We start from the raw sequence: 17505 nt of genomic DNA on the forward strand, positions 1-17505 counted from the left end.
GTGGTTCTGTTTAGTAAGGATGCAAGGGTAAGTTGATAGGGGAAGGAGAAAAGATCCTTCTGCCTTTGAAACTCCCAGGGGATAATGTATTTTTCTTCAGGACCCCTTCTTCACAATAAATCCCACAGAGTATTAAAAATAGCACCCCTACTTAGGTTTAATTATAATTGTTTTCTTCGTGTTCCCATAAGAAACACTTCAGAATGTGAAAATCTGGCACATATGGAAATAGGAAATTCATAGGGCTTCTGGATACCCTGGTTCACAGTAATGTAAGGAGCCTGTTTCATTTGCAATGCCAAAATTGCTCCAACAAATCTGGAGTTTTGTCACTGAGTGAGAAATTATAGTTAAATATCCAGAGCTGGGGCTCACTATGAGACACAGAAATGGAAAGGGACTAGGAGGAGTGGATGGTATTCTTATAATTTTTAAGCACAATAAATTCATAGGATAGAAAAAAATAAGACTTGGAATTTGTGGAATAGGCTCTCTTATGGGCCAGCTAAAATTTCCAGAATGGCTTACTACAATAGTCTAATCGCAGCAAGCACATAACTGAAGTGAATGTGGATATTAATACTAGGTAGAGAAGCAGACAGAGGGGCTGTGTATCTTCCTGTGTACCCTCCCTGATTGGCACCTCCTGGGCATGTTGTTTCTCAGTTGAGAACAGCCTGTCTTCTGTCTACTTTGACCTTTGCAAAAGGTAGCTGTCATACCAGACTCCAATAATCCATGAATGGAAGTAATGGGGGGAGAGAGACATAAAAGTACTTGATGGAAATAATAAAAAGCATATTAAAAATTATATTGTTTATTTTCTTTTTTCTCTTATATGGAGAAAGAATTGTCTTCAACAATAGAGGGAAGTTAAGCAACAGTAGTTCTTGATGGGAAGATACTGTGTATCAGTACTCTTGCTTGGTATGTTAATATTTAATATTTGGGAAAATCATCTCAATATGCATGATTATCTCATTTTCCAAATAAGGATTCAGGCTCAGAAGAATTTTCCTCTCTCAGTTGTTACATTGCTGCATTATATTATTTAACATAGAACCAAAGAATACCAAACCTCGAATCATAAGCCACTACTGCAGGTTACAATTTTCAGATGTCTTATGGTTTCATTATCACTTTCTATTCACTCTTATTTTTTTCTAGACTCTGATTATTCTATGCACTTTCTTCTACTCTTTATGTACTTGTGTGATATGTTTAAATATTTTCAAAGATATCTAGAATCCCAGTTAGCTTTGAGAGCAAGGTTTAGCTCTAAGTATTTGCCTGCATTAGCTGACCAGTACGAAATGAATCTTATTCATGTGTCAGATTTCAAAGCCTTAAGCTGTAGCTACTCTCCTAGTTCACTCTCTGTTTTCATCACTGAATGTTTACAAAGAATGAAGGCTTATTTGTCTTATTATTCTAAAAGCTTGGTGTTCTGCCTTTGATGGATTGAATCTGCTGAGGCTTTCTTGCTCATGAGGAATATTTGCAGAATCCCAAGGCAGTATATAGCACCCAACCTCTTATAGGTAAGTTTCAAGACTGAGGGCTCCACATTCCTGAGATCATCGGATCCTGGTTACCATACAATGCCTCTGCACAGGAATCAATTACATATGACTTTAAGGATAATTTTCTTTCAACATAAATTTTAGGGTGACACACATCCAGTCAACAGATGATGCATTTCTTTCATTGTCCTCATAAATCCAGGAGCCTTGCTTCAGTATGTTATCAAATATATTGGCTAGAAGCACTAGACAACAATCAAAATCTGCTTTGTGTTGTTTATCAATTTGACCATAGCTGGTATCTACAATCCCTCTCTGCCTTGGTTTCCTAAAGCATTAAATGGAGTTGCTACAATACCTGCAGAAGAAAGTTTTTAATAGTAGGGCCAGAGGAACTGATCACTGGTGAAGAGCATCCGTTTCGCTTCCAGAAGGCCCAAATTTGATTTTCAGTACCTACACAGTAACTCACAGTCATGAGCTCTTATTTCCACAGAATCTCATGCTTTTTACTGAACTCCTACATACATGTGGTGCACAGACATACAGAAAAAAATACCCATGCACCAAAAAAGAGGAAGTGGTTTTGTATATTAAATTAGCACAGAAATATGATGTGGCTAGAGGTAAGCAGAAGTGAAGCATCTAGAGAAACTGGACATCATCAAATAAGCATGTAATTTTATATAATATAGAATGAGCAGAATTACGTCTAAAAAAATACAAGTAAATTTGAGTAATTTAGATTGCAAGCACCAACCTGCTACTCTACTACTCTCAGTAGATTGAGGTTGATCACGTAATCTCTCACATAGTATGTTTCAGTCATCTACAACTGCAGCGTAGGCAGGAATTCACAAGCCCATGTTCACATGCTGCTACTACTCAACTGACACCTTTATTCCAAGTTTCATCCCCTGAATCACTGTATTCCTCATGGTGTAAGGTAACAACGCAGAATCTCACATTTTCCTATATGAGAACCTTCGTATAACTATTGTCTTGATTTTTCTATGTGTGACCATTAATTGTAGGAAAATATCTTTTCAGGTAAATCACAGTTTGTGTCTTAATGGCAGGTCCTTTGGATTCATTTCACAGGTTGTTTCTTAAGCCTTAATATTGGATCAGGACTACTGTGGTTTTGTTCCACGGCGCCCTGTATAGAAGAGCATGATTTAGTCTGTTATTGCAGCCTATGCCAACACTCATTCCTTGAATTAAATGAACTTTAACACTTCCCAACGCACGGTTTTTATTTTTTTCACCAATATCCAATATTTTTATTGAGAATACAGTGATAAAGAGATTATTTGAAATGTTATGAATCTGAAAATCTGGATCAAGAATTGTCTTATTAATAAATCTTAGTGGTATCAGTCTGCTTTTCTTATGATGGTTAAGTCCAGGTTTTCAAAATAACTCCATTTCTTCTAATTCTATTAGGTGCCATTCTCTAACAAAGAAAGTCTGTTTCATCATCTGCATATTCATTCATGATTTATATAACTATGGGTTCGTTTACTTGAATCCCGAAATTGGTTTTAGAGTTGGCAGGATGTTATTACATGCTTCTTTCCTGAATCCCTTGAACTCTGCAAAAATTATGACCCTCACCCCTTTCTTCCAAGACACAAAAAGAAAAGATTGGCAGAGTCCAAATTTTGGAATGACTCATATCTGAAAATGAATTTAATTTCTAGCCTCTTTTCTTTGGATGACCTTATGCTATTTATGTATACTATACAAATGTGTGAGTGAAGATTCAAATGAGGTTAAAAATGGTTAAAAAGTAGATTTTGCCCTGTATACATTAGGTATTATTATTGAGAAATTTGAATATAAGATTTCACTACCATTCCATCTTGCAATTATTTGATTTCACTGGGAATGAGGATGTGAAGCAAGCCTGCCATTGCAGATTAAATAAATCAACAAAATTTTGGCAATTTTGACAGCATTTTCTTCTTTCCTAGAAGACAATTGTTTTAGCTCCCTAAAGGGCTTTTAAGTAAAGCTGCTAAGATGGTGATGGTTTATCAGTATGCTTCAGAAGAGTTTGGGAAAGTAAAATCCTTATTTTAAAATATCCAGTCCCACAACAGCAATCAGAATTCAGGCTTATTTCACTCCTACTTAGAATTTAAAATTCCAGTCAAGATCTAAGCAAAATGGGAATCAATTTGGCTATGATGACTTTCTGGTGTCTGCAGGAAACAAATCTGCCAGCCTCCTCTACTGTCACCTCAGCTTCAAGCTGAAGAACTCAGTGTGATTATTTTGTAATTTCAACACTTGAAACCATAGTGTGGACATTGAAGTTTTTCATTAGGTATGGAAGCAGGAGATCTCTCATACAACAATCAATACCACAGAATGGTATTCAAAAAAGAAAGAGAGCCAGGATTATTTAGCTACCATCATGAAAGTAGAATCCTAAAGCCTCCAAGTTGAGGTGGTCTATAACAGTGAGACATAGCTAAAATGATTACCATGATATCTAGGAAACCAGGACCCAGGTTCAAGCTTTGATCCTGAGAGACAAACTTTAACCCGTGGTCACTTATTTAAACTATCCTTAGTACCAGAATTATACTCTTTAGCAAATTCCTTATGAATTTTCTAGTAGTGAGACATGTCTCTCTAGATAGCATATTGTAAAAGTTTAAGTCCATGGTCACGAAGACTCAGGGACAAAATATTTTGGTGGTCAATTAACAGTGTCTACCACTGTCATAAATGGAGTCATGGCATCCCATTTCATAGGATGTTTCATAAATGATTGAGCTCCAGAATGCGCTTGTTTTCTAGATTTAATATTCTAGAATACATCATTAACTCTTTCTTAAATCAAATATTTTGCTATGTATTTAAAATGAAATCTTAGTCAGAGAAAATAAAACATTTCTATATCATAATTTACCATGTCAGAATATGAATTATGCACAAGCAAGGAATATATCATTTCTGTGCAACATTTTAGTCATAGATAATATCAAATTATTAGCACTTAATAGATATTAAATAAGGAAAATGTGAGGCCACTAAATTACTCCACACCCTTTCCAAAAGATTTATAGGCTATATCCCATTTCACATTGGCATTTTTAACAGGAGCAGAAATCAGAGTACTTTGTAAAACTGATTACATTTAATATAATCAGCAGCAGCAGCTAGACACACCCTACAACCTTAAAATGTGTTTATTTAATCAAATTGATGGTTCTGGAATGTTCACACAAGTTAGATGACAGATAAAACAATAAAGGGGAATGTGAAATTAATCTAATGTTGTACTGATTTTCTTTGATCCATTATCTGTATTTCTTGTCCATTGTGTTTTTTAAAGAACTGAGAGGTCCATCCATTTGTTTATCACCCCGACATCTTCACAGGGCATATTTTCTATCACCAGGTCCCCGCTCCCTTTAGTGATCTCACCACAGCTCAGGGTCACAGAGTTGGCACACAGTAGATAAGCTTACAAAGGTAAAGAGAAAGACCTTGCAATCATGTCAGGCTGGCAAATGCCTGGTTCAAAAGAACAAAGGAGGTGCTATCCAACTATATCTGACCTTGCTCACCCTTAGGGAAAAAAGTTCCTGGTTGTTGGCTTCTATTATTAAGACCAAAAAAATGAGTGCCAGCCATTTACTAAGGACTTATGATGTACAAGATCCTTTACATTTTTATTCTAATCTTCACGCCAGTCCTTTCTGACATATCTTCAAACTACAATCGTACATTCCCAAATGTCTATGCTATATTTAAAAATGTGCTCACTTCTCTATACACATGGACGTCTATTACAAGGCATTAGTTTTACATTAGTAACTATCAGGGTCCTGTAGATGGCCACATTACGACCACCTTCTGCCACTCACATTATAACCTGCAGGAGTCTGATATGATCATAGTCTGAGCATGTCTGACTTTAACATCAAGGAACGTTATTTTTTCCTCTGAGTGTCTTTGACATATGGGGTGCTTATGGGATTCTCCCTGGTCTTCATATGTTTCTGTTTGAAAACTTTGTAAAGAACATTGTTTTGGAGTCAAATAGGTCACCACTTTCATCTATGTGACCTTGGCAAAATTATATAAACCTCTCTTATTTCTTCATCCACAAAAAGGTATTTAGCTATTGGGAAATGGTGAAGAAAAAAATAATGTATAAAAATTAAGTGCAGCACATGCTTGCTGTTTTATTTACACTGAGTTAGCAATCAATAGATAGTATATTTTAAAGTTGTCCTAATTTTATTCAACATAACACAATATGTATGTTACACAGAAGGAAACAGATTATGGATCGCTCTCCCAAAAGATGTCAGTGCTTATTTACACATATTTATAAGTGTTTAGAAAAGATTAACATTTCAATTACTTTAACATTAAAACTAAAGAATGAAATAGCAAAGCCTGAGGAATGGACCTTTGACCTTCATCCGTTCATATTCAATTGTCCTAATGAAGATCTGAAGATCTGTGTTCTCATTCTGATGTTTATTGGCTTATCTAACATCTGCACTCTTAAAAATAACCTTACTGTCTTTCATTAATTATGATGCAAGTTTATCACATGCTTAAATAGATTCAGCAGTGAAAACTCATAAAATATTCATTAAGAAATATACAAGTACTGAAAGTATTAAAATGTTGGCATAGAACATTAAAATGTATTTGTTGGTGTTCTGCAGCTAACATGGTAGCAATACATTGCAGCGTTCCATACTGAGAAAATCCCCAGGCAATTATTTCATTGTTAGAGATCACTTCAACTAATATTTGACATTTTTCAAACTCTTCATGATCCCATTATGATGTGTAGCCTTTGAAAGTTTCAGAGCCCTAGCTCCACCCTCATTAGCAGATGCTGTAACTGCTTCAGTTCCAAAACACGATTTCACTGATTTGGAAAATGTTCTGCAATAACACTCATTGAAAGCATTTACAACAATATTTCTCATTATGTTTTGATGAAATATTGGCTCACGAAAACAAATTCAACCAAGTGGAGAGGTTCTTGAAAATGAATTCATAAATTTCAGGAGTGGTTCAGAAGAATGCATTTTTGAGGATCTTTGCAATGAGCCATATAATACTGGGATATTTTCTTTCTATAGTTTCTATTCATTCTGTGCATTGGTTAAAAAAAAAGAATCAAAACTATTCAATAGCAAAAATAATATGTTCAACTGTTAATTTCAAAGTGTGCCCTACAACTATTGATTTAAAACTCTCTGTTCATTTGTATTAAACTGGTTTAAGAAAAAATGGAGTAAATGTTGGCTAATATATCTAAAACTCCATCATTAGTTTCTTTTGCAACACAGATAACAGGAATTTAAGTTACAGTTTCAAGATATATGGGCTACTTTTATGTGCATTAAAAATCAAATACAGAGAAGTTCATGAATAGACGTGAATTAAAAAGCAGTTATTTTACACTAATTTTTAATATAGTTAGATGTATTTTTGGTGATCATCATAAAATACCTCCATTATTCCTCTCATTGGTGAAATTTTCCATGAGACAATGTGAAAAATATTTTCATAACCTGGATTCTTTCCAGAGTATGCCCAAAGTGTGTCAAAAATTTTTTTATAAGGTTTCTAGTCTAAACACTTTCATGTAACTGGATATGAATTATTCAGTAAGTATTAAGTACAGAGAAAATATTTTGGTGAGTTTAGTTTTATTAATGATCCTTGGACCATGTGAATGCATCCAGGTCAGTCACTAAAGTTGTGTGGTTATGATACTGTGGTTGACTAAAACAGTCACATGTGATAGAATAAGTTACTCTCAGATGTTATGATGGGGAATGGGAGATGGTCAGAGACCCTGAAGCTATTCACTATCATTAAAATCATAGATCTTTTTATTGTAATAAGTTTCAGTTCTTACACAGTCATTGAAACTTGATGTAAAGAACATTGGACATACATGAAAATGTGACTCTTAATATGATATCTAAAACAGCTGCTTAATCCCTTAAAGTTATTTTTCTTCTCAACAATTTAGGTGATCCAATGCTAATTACTATCATCTTCAGCATTTCACTTGCTATTGGATGGCCAGGGTGCTCATAAAGACCATCAACAGATTAGGTGAAAACAGAATAACTTAAGAGTTTTGTTCATACTCACTGGTGCAAAAATGGTGCAAAAATACTAAAACACTGCTTTCCATAAACATCCTTCCATATGATGAACCATATAATGAATACATGAATATTTGCTTTGATTTCTTAGAACAAGACCTGATCCTGATGCATTGCCGAAGAGTGTAAAAGATATGATTAGATAATAAGATAGAAATTTAAATGGATATGTATAGGTCTTGCTTCCTATAGTATTGTCAAAGTAAGGAGAACTCTTTTCTATACATTTCAGGGATAAGCTCTAAGATGGACTTCTGTAAAACCATATTTGCAATGAAGACATGGATTCAAATCTTAGCTTAAACTTGGGCAAATAAGCAACAGTAAGCATCAGTATTTGACACCAGATAAAGTTTATTATTAGAAGAGTAGAATTCTGGTGTGTAACAAGTGTACATAGATAGTATATAAATAGATACATAGAGTGTGTACATAATGCATAGAGTATATACATAAGTACATAGACATAGAAATGATATATAGACATATAAATATTGATATCTTTATGTATCAAGCTGTAGGGAATTAGCTTTTCTAATTGCCATGAAATAGCCTCCAAATTGTATGTCTATTCGCTATCTCAAACGTTTCTGTAAATTTCCCATATAAGAACAAACAACATTGAACTTCTTTTACAAGGAAATGCATATGTGTGCATGCCTGCCTGCAAACACACACACTCTCACAGAGAGAGAGAGAGAGGGAGAGAGAGAGAGAGAGACAGAGACAGAGACAGAGACAGAGACAGAGACAGAGAGACAGAGAGAATCTGAAACTCTGAAACTCTGCTCATTGAATGATCTTGTCTTTTCATTGGGAACTTTTCCTAAACTCTGATAAAGTTTGGAGATGGAGAGGGTATGGCATATTGTTGCTAGAAGAAGTTTTCTAATCTTTAATATGTGAATTTTGTCTTTCCTGTCTCCAGAAGGCACATACACTTTAAAAAGAGTCCAAGAAGGTTTTTATTATCTTCCATTTACATGTAGTCCCTGTGTACAGAAATACTTTCACTCTATGACATCAGTTGCTTCAGAAATATAGCATCAATTCATAATAGATTTTTCCAACTTACTATAGTCAATGTATCCTTGTGAGTGCAAATATTATATGTGCTATATCATGGATAAAATCAGTCTTCTAGATGAGCAGAGTGGGACATACAAGAAGGGATGATTCAGTATTTTAATCACTCCTTTTATTGACACAATGCAGACATCGATATCTTCAGAGTACTTGTGGCCATGGCTCACTGGGTTTCATCTGTACCAAAGCACTTATTTTCTTTCTTCATGCTCAGTTTAGTTCTTAGTTCAGCTAGACTCTTTTCCCCTAGCAATAGACATTGATGAGTTTGCCTACAGATTCTTAGTCACAGAATGCTTTCTCTCAAAGACATTCTAAGAAACCAGAATAAAAAGAAATAATCATATCATTATCATTTGGTATCATTTTTCTCTAAACTATAAGTGGAATCTGCCAGTGATCACACTTTTGTAGCTATGTTTAGTCATGAGGTGAGAACACCACCCTCAAGTCAATGTCACAACACAGATAACCTCTCTCTCTCTCTCTCTCTCTCTCTCTCTCTCTCTCTCTCTCTCTCCTTCTCTCTCTCTCAGCTGTTGTTTAATTTAGTTTTAACTAAAGGCCTTTTTCTATTTCTATACAATAAATGGAAAGATAATATTTTCTAGCTTACCATAGCCAATATTTTGGAAATATCAATATGTTGTTGTTGTTGTTCATCAACTCAGAAAATTTTAATACTTTTTTCAATAAATTTTTCATTGACCATATTTTCTTGACTGAGAAGATCTTTGAAATATAATTTTTATTTTTCATCTGTGGTAAGAGATGCCATTGAGTACCAACTGTATATCCTTCAATATCCTCTTTTTATCATAGTCTAGCATGACTGATGAAAATTTTTTTTAAACTGGATTTATTTAGTAATTTGTCTGCATTATGCATGTGCACTGTGTATATGCTTAGATCTTGGGTCATCTGCAAGAACAAAAATACCTCTTCTGTTATTTATTTCTTTATTTATTTCTTTGTTTACTTATTTGTTTACTTATTTATTGATTGATTCACTTTACAGCCAGATCACATGCCCCCCACTTCCTCTTGGTCTCTCCCACAAACAACTCCTCCTCCCATTTCCCCTTCCTTCTCCTCTGAGAAGAGGGAGGCTCTCCCTGGGTGGTGTTCTACACTCACACATCAAGTCTCTGCAGAACTAGGCACAAACTTTCCCACTGAGGACCACACAAAGCAGATCAGCAGGCGAACCGATTCTACAGACAGGCAACATCTTTAGGGACAGCTCTCCCTAAAATTGTTTCAGGACTTGCATGAAGACTGGACTGCACATCTAGTACATATGTGTGAAGGAGTTCAGAATCTGGGAGCTCTCAAGGATCCAGGTGTGTTGACTCTGTTGATCATACTGTAGTGTTACTTTCTCCTCTTCCAGTCCTTCCCCTAATAGTTTTTACAAGACTCTCAAGTTCCATATAGTGTTTGGTTGTGGGTTTCTGTGTCTGTTTCAGTTGGCTGCTGGGTGAAGCCTATCAGAGGATAGCTATGCTAGTCTTTCATCTGCATGTGGTACAGAGTATCATTTTTTATTATACTCTTTTTTATTGGATATTTTCTTTATTTATATTTCAAATGCTATCCCTTTACTTGGTTCCCACACACAGAAACACCCTATCCCATCCACCCTTCCCCTGTTTCTAAGAGGGTATTTACCCACCCTGGAATTCCCCTACACTGGGACATCAAGCCTTCACAGAACCAAGGGCCTCTCCTCCCATTGATGCCCAACAAGGCCATCCTCTGCTACATATGAGGCTGGAGCCGTTGGTCCCTCCTTGGTTGGTTTAGTACCTGGGAGCTCTGAGGGATCTGGTTAGTTAATATTGTTCTTCCTATGGGGTTGAAAACCACTTCAGCTGCTTCAGTCCTTTCTCTAACTCCTTCATTGGGGATCCCATGTTCAGTCCAATGATTGACTGTGAACATCCACCTCTATATTTGTCAGGCTCTGTTAGGCTCATGTAAGCATGCACTTCTTGACATCCACAACAGTGTCTGGGTTTGGTGACTGTATATGGGCTAGATCCTCAAGTGGGTCAGTCTCTGGATGGCGTTTCCTTCAGTCTCTGATCCACATAAGTATCATTAATAGTGTCAGTGATTGGTTCTTGCCGGTGGAATGGGGCTCAAGTTGGACCATTCATTTGTTAGTCATTCCCTCAGTCTCTGCTCCATCTTTGTTCCTGCTCTTTTCCTAGGCAAGACGAATTTTGGGTTAAAGGTTACGTGAGTGGCTTGGTGTCCTTATCCTTCCACCGAGGGTCCTGCCTGACAACAGGAGGTGGCCACTCCATGTTCCTTATCTCCAACTGCTTGGAGTCTCAGCTAGAGTCACCTCCATAAACTCTTGGAAGCCTGCTCCATCCCAGGTCTCTAGCAGGTCCTAGTGATGCTCTCACTGCCCCCACCAAACTCTGATTTCCATCCACTCTCCTGGCTCTAGCTAGTCTCTCCCCAAATATGATCCTGATCTGCCATGCCTGCCAGAACACTGTAACCCTCCCCAGCATCTCTCCAACACAGTTCTTTCCTCCATCCCCTTTTGAGTAACATTCAAGCATCCTCACTTGTGTCCGTCTTGTTAATTAGCTTCTTTGGGTCTAAGGATTATAGAACATATATCCTGTATTGTATGGCTAATATCCACTTATAAGTGAGTACAAACCATGCATGTCCTTTAGGGTCTGAGGTACTAAGGATGATATTTTCTAGTGCCAGCCATTTGCTTGTGAATTTCATGTTATCCTCATTATAATAGCTGAGTAACTACTTCCATTGTATAAATGTACCACATTTTCTGTATTCATTCTTCAGTTGAGGGACATCTAGGTTATTTCCAGTTTATGGTTATTAAAAATAAAGCTGATATGAACATAGTGGAGCACATGTCCTTGTGGTATGGTGGGGCATCTTTCGAGTATTTACCCAGAAGTGAACATCCAGAATTTTCTGAGAAACATTCATATTCATTTCCAGAGTGGTTTGTACAAGTTTGCACCCCCACTAGCACTGGAGGCAAGAAGCACTCTTAAACCATCATCAGTCACTTCAGCCCCAGATGCTTCCTTGTCTACTTTATTTCATTCTCAAATATATTCTTTAGCTTTAAAAAATAAATCATAGAACCAGAAAGAAACAAAATAGCTTTGTTGTTAATCCATGCCCTTAATACTTAAGTGAGCTCTTACAAACATGACTTTTAATGCCTTTGAAGTGAAGAAGAACCCACTTATCGAACTCATACCCCCAATTCCCATTCTTCTGCCAGAAACGGATGTAGTAAGTATAGTTAGTTTGCTAATGTACATAAAAGTAGACAACTTGAGACAGTAACTCTGCAGTACCCAGTAACTCATAAGTACTAGGTAAAACACACGGATGTCCTCTGTAACTGCCCATCGCAAATGTCCCTTTCATGTCCCAGTGCTTAGGTTATTGGTTCCAAGGGATGTTTTGCTTTTTGATGTTTTAAAGATTAAAAATCTGTTATTTGCATTCAGCTAATTTTATCAAATACCTTTCAGCTGCCCATCACATTGATTGACAGAAGAATCAATAGGAGGCAGCCTGAGAATATTTACCATTTAATATTTGCCTCTGAGAATATTTATCGGTTGAAACTATATGTTATTTATCAAGATCGAGTTTGTTTAAATTTAATGTTCAATTATATTCACCTAAAAAGATAACTGATGGTATGAATTTTTGTGTTTTGTATTTAAACTTGGTGAGTTTATATTTTTTTTAAACATTTTCATACATGTCTAAAGTCAATTTTGATTCCTCTTGCTCCTTACTCTTCCTTGGCTCCATTCCACCTCTTCAATCCCCTCCTCTCCTTACAAGTCCATTTTCCATATTTATCAGTTTGTGTTTTGTTTGGAGACTCATGGAGTTTTTCCTGGCCTGTCTGTGTGAACAGAAGGTTGGAGCTTTTCACTTTAGCCTAGTGGCCTCACCTGAGGTGATGACGTTTTTAAAACCTGTATTTAATTGTTGTAAGATTTTTGATAAGACAGACATGAAGGTTCTTTATCCCAAAGTCATAACTAATTATAGCTTTTGAGGCAGGCTCTTCTGTCACTACGAATCATCTTCTACTTCAAGGACTGGTGATGTGGAGCTCTGTTTCCTGCCCAGAGTCTCGTTTGATGAAGTAAGTGCCAGCAGGATTTTTAAAAGGTAGAAAATTTCCCAATGGGGCATTTCCTGACCTATAGCGAGATAGAATGGAGGTAGGAAGAAACAAGCTACTGGAAAAATGCTTTGGTAGCCCATACTTGAAGTGAAAACTTCCAAAAAATATATTCGGTATATTTCTCTGGAGGTACTGAAACTATTAAGGCACAGTGACCACAGAAATAACCTCAGGGATGGATTGCCTTTTAACTGAATTATTATTTTCCAGTTCTCCTTTTCCTGCCCCTAATTCTTGATTCCTAAGATATGTTTTTCTTTAAACATCCTACTTCCAAATCCTTATTGGAAGCTCTCCATCCCCAGCAACCAGAATAATGCAAAAAGTAACCTCATAAAATAATTTACAAATATCAGGGTCAAGAATTCAAACAAAATATCGTGTTGTATTATCTTCAATATATAATTTTATTTTTAATTTTATATTTATTTTATTTTTTAGAAGTTGCAATCACTGGATAGTTTTATTTATTGTTATGTTATTTAGCCATGGTTGTATTTTATAATAAAATAACTATTAACTTTCAAAAATCATCTATTTTAGTAACTCTCAAGGTACTTTTATTTGGTAATTATTATTATTAACTAAAATTTTATTTTGTTTCTGTTTTTTGTTTTTATTGTTGTTGTTGTTTGAGACAGGGTTTCTCTGTATAGTCCTGGCTGTCCTGGAACTCACTCTGTAGACCAGGCTGGCCTCAAACTCAGAAATCCACCTGTCTCTGCCTCAGGTGCTGGGATTAAAGGCTAAATAAAATTTTATATTTCATTTCTAAATAGTGGTACACACACACACACACACACACACACACACACACTTTGTGTATGTCTTTGTGTCTGTGTCTATGTGTCAGTTGTATGAATGTGCATATGAGTTGTACAGTTTCAATATCTTCCCCTTTCTGTACTTCTTAGAAAACATTTTAAATACTTTCTTGAATGCTATCTAAATTCTCATAGTACTAGGACAGAAGGAGACAGACTATAAAGAAAGCACATAAAGCAAGAATGTGCCCAGTGGTGAGTTTCCTCTGTTTGGACTGGGGTTATAAGAAATGATGTACAAAATGGGAGAAAATTAAATTAAGAATGAAAACAGCATGGTAAGTAGAATTTAAGGAAAGAGTATCATTGATGAAAGGATTATTCAGGCTTAAAAGCATGGAGTCTCTCATTGTCTTTGTCTGACAATGAGTAAGGACGTACTTGAATATACTCTTCTACTCAGTGTTCTCCATGAGGGAGATGTCTCCCCATAGTAAATCCCTGTTCTAAAGTAGGAACATTCAATAATTTTCTAAACTGGTAATCACAAATACCTGCATTATATGAGATACAGCTTCATGTGCCTACAGTTAAAAAGTATTAGCTCTTTGAAGAAACAATCGCCACCTGTTCATGGAACCAGCCACATAAACAGTTTCTATTGCTTATGGAGAACTGGCAATATTTAATAAAAATTGAGAATTAAAAAAAAATCATTCTACACTTTTAAAATCAAGGAAACTGCAGTAGATCCATGTTTTATACAACAGACTATACAACATAAATAACGCCACTAACGTAACAGTAAATGAAAAGGTAAAGATCACAGTACATTTTGAGTTTTTATCCTAAGTCACTTGCTCCACCCCAGCATATTCCAATCTTCAAGTATAAACAATTTAACGTGTAAATATTTTTATTGTTATGAGAAAGAGCACAGGTAGAATAAGTTTTTATCACTTCAACTTAAATTCTGCATTTACTATAATCGGTAAAGAAAGTATTGGATTACTGCTGCCTCTCAAAGATGGGAATTTAATTACTTTTGTCTCTTTTGCAATGAAGAAATACATGTATTTTTCATTATAATAAAGTATGAATATATAGAGAATGTGAAGCTTTATACTAATAGTCAGTTACAGTAAATATGTACCATAATTAGCAGTTATAGGTAGCTTTTGATTAGCATAAACTAGAAACTGAACTATAAGAACTATATAAACTATAAGAACTGTTGTGAAACAGTTGAAGAAATTCAGGACTGTGCTGATGCTGGTTTTGCTTGAATCTGAGATTTGAGGGTTGTGAACATAAAATAATATCTCCAAACGTCTGAGCACCTGACACAGTTGTCTCCCTTCTTTTTTCTTTGCATTGTCTTCACCCATTCAGTCAAATTTGCTTAATTTAAAACAGAAGTACTGAGGAGAATATAAGCTCAAAATAAGAATAACAATTAGATGTCAAAAATCCCAAATGACTTCACCTTCTGTCTCTGTGTTTGGATTCAACTCAAATGCTCTCTGGGTGCCCAGAAACTCAGGAACAGAGCCTGGAGCCAAATTACAATCCAAAATCAGCTCTTAGCAAAATTATGGTTTGCCAAACTTTAGTCTTGGCTCCTGAACTAGTTGTCAAGACAGGTCATTTTGTAGAGCTGAGAAAGACAGACAAAAGCATATACTTAGAAATAAAACTGAAGCTTGAAGTCGTCAACCAGTAGTTGATTGAAAGAACTCCAACAAGACATACAAAATATTAAGTAGATAGCAAAAGAGAATGTATAAATAGAAAGTAGAGACAACAAAGGAGCAAAGGAACAGCTTTCTTAAACCACATACAATAATAAAAAGGAAGCTTACATACTTTAGTTTACTTCACACTAAAAGATGGATTCCATCAGAGTAAAGAATCTTTCTAACACATTTCCACTTTTTACATTTCACACCTGGAAGATAGTAAACACCCCACATAATTTTAATAAGCATATCAGCATGAATGAAAGCTGAGAAATCAATGAATAGCAGAATTAATTTCAATGCTATAACCTTCAAATTCTCCCAGATCTTCTCTATTTTGCAACCTGCCAAGACTTGACCTTTTCAAAATTTTCAGCATTTAGTTTCCATGAAGATTACTTTACTCTTAAAATTTTTATGTAAGACATCCAAAAAGTTATTTTTTTTCAAAAAGTACAGAAAATAAGTTAGATAGCATGGCAAACCAAAGAAAGTACATAATCAGTCAAGAAAGTATTTTAAGATTAAAATTGAAAAGGATCAGAACATATAAAGATTAACAATTATAAATATTTACTAATGCATACAATATATATTATTAAATAAGTCCAGCATTGTTTATTACTCAATAGTAAATGCCAACTGTTGCAAAAGTTGTCAAACATATCAAAACTGAAATAGCACTATTTCTATCTTCCTTGGTTATTTTTACAGGATGTTTTTGAAAGATTCAAAGACAAATAAATGGACTTAGCAATGTATTAGGAGGCAGATTGCTGTTGTGTGCCTGACAATGAAAAAAAATCTTGAGAAGGATAGCTTTTCTAGTCCCTATGACTTTTACTTGTAACTGGGGGTTAACAATATTTTCTTTCAAAGATACACTGATCTTCAAATAAATCACTATGTCTAAAGTCAAAAAGACAGCTGAAGCTTAACCATCTTTTTGTTCTTATCAATATTTTCTTACATATTTAAGAGAGTAGAAAGCAACAACGATTTTGTATTGCAAAGTATATGAGATTTTCACTATGACCTGCTGAACTGGAAATGTCAGAGTTGGGATATTAAGAAACAATGTAGAAATTTACATAGAAGCAGAATCTTACCTTAACAAATCCCCTTCAGGTAAACATTTGTCTTGTAGCTCTGAGATCAGCTATAAATAATACATTTTAACCAGAGATTACATCTTTAATCATTGGGAATCTTGGTTAGAAAATTAAAATCAGCAATTATGTATCTGATGATGATGATCAATTTGTGTGTAATACTAGTACTGAAGTGTGGGAAAGAGGCAGAAATATCCAGGCTGAAGGCCATATTTAGCCATATGGGGAGATCCTGTCCAGAAAGACAGACAATGAAGAAAAAAGAGGAAGGAGGGAAGGAGACTGGGAGAAGAGGAAATAGAGTCAGCAGCAATGTTCATTTGGTAACAAGTACTAAATCACCAAACCACAATGCCCTGTGATTCAAGTCCTAGAAACAATAAGGAGAAATTTTGGTTACTAATTACCGAGCACAATGGAAGAATTTTGGAGAAGAGAAAATTTCTTCCGGCAACATAAAGTTATTCTTCATAATTGTATTCTCTTAGTTTCTCTGTATTCTAATTCACAAGAGTAAAGGTATATTTGAGTTTTTGCAATGATTTTGTGAGCTTACATGATAACCTTATATTACAGCTTAATAAACTGGATTTGCAAGAAATACTTTTGTAAACATGAGTCAACATAGTGGCACATGAATTCAATTATTTCATGTGGTCATTAATGTCTTGGCTATTGTGGTAGTTTAAATAACAATGGCCCCCATTAGCTTATGTATTTGACTGCTTGTTAACCAGAGACTTTAACCAGATAGTAGAAGTGTTTGATAGGATTAGAAAAATTGGGAGGTATGGCCTTGTTGGAGAATATAGGTGTGTTTTGAGGATTCAAAAGTCCATACCAACTCTCTTTCTCTCTCTCTCTCTCTCTCTCTCTCTCTCTCTCTCTCTCTCTCTCT

At 35.3% G+C, this 17505-nt stretch overlaps 1 long non-coding RNA gene across 1 annotated transcript in view; it reads right to left on the reverse strand.

Annotated features, from left to right (window-relative positions):
* Positions 1-2763: 2763 nt before the first annotated feature.
* LOC114623760 overlaps positions 2764-17505 on the reverse strand; it is a 262768-nt gene continuing 248026 nt past the window's right edge. The window contains exon 5 of the long non-coding RNA XR_003711818.1: positions 2764-5003. This is a non-coding gene — a long non-coding RNA (uncharacterized LOC114623760). The remainder of the gene's footprint in view (positions 5004-17505) is intronic.

The sequence above is a fragment of the Grammomys surdaster genome, unplaced genomic scaffold (assembly GCF_004785775.1).
Source record: "Grammomys surdaster isolate TR1022 unplaced genomic scaffold, NIH_TR_1.0 201, whole genome shotgun sequence".
In the NCBI taxonomy this organism is placed as follows: domain Eukaryota; kingdom Metazoa; phylum Chordata; class Mammalia; order Rodentia; family Muridae; genus Grammomys; species Grammomys surdaster.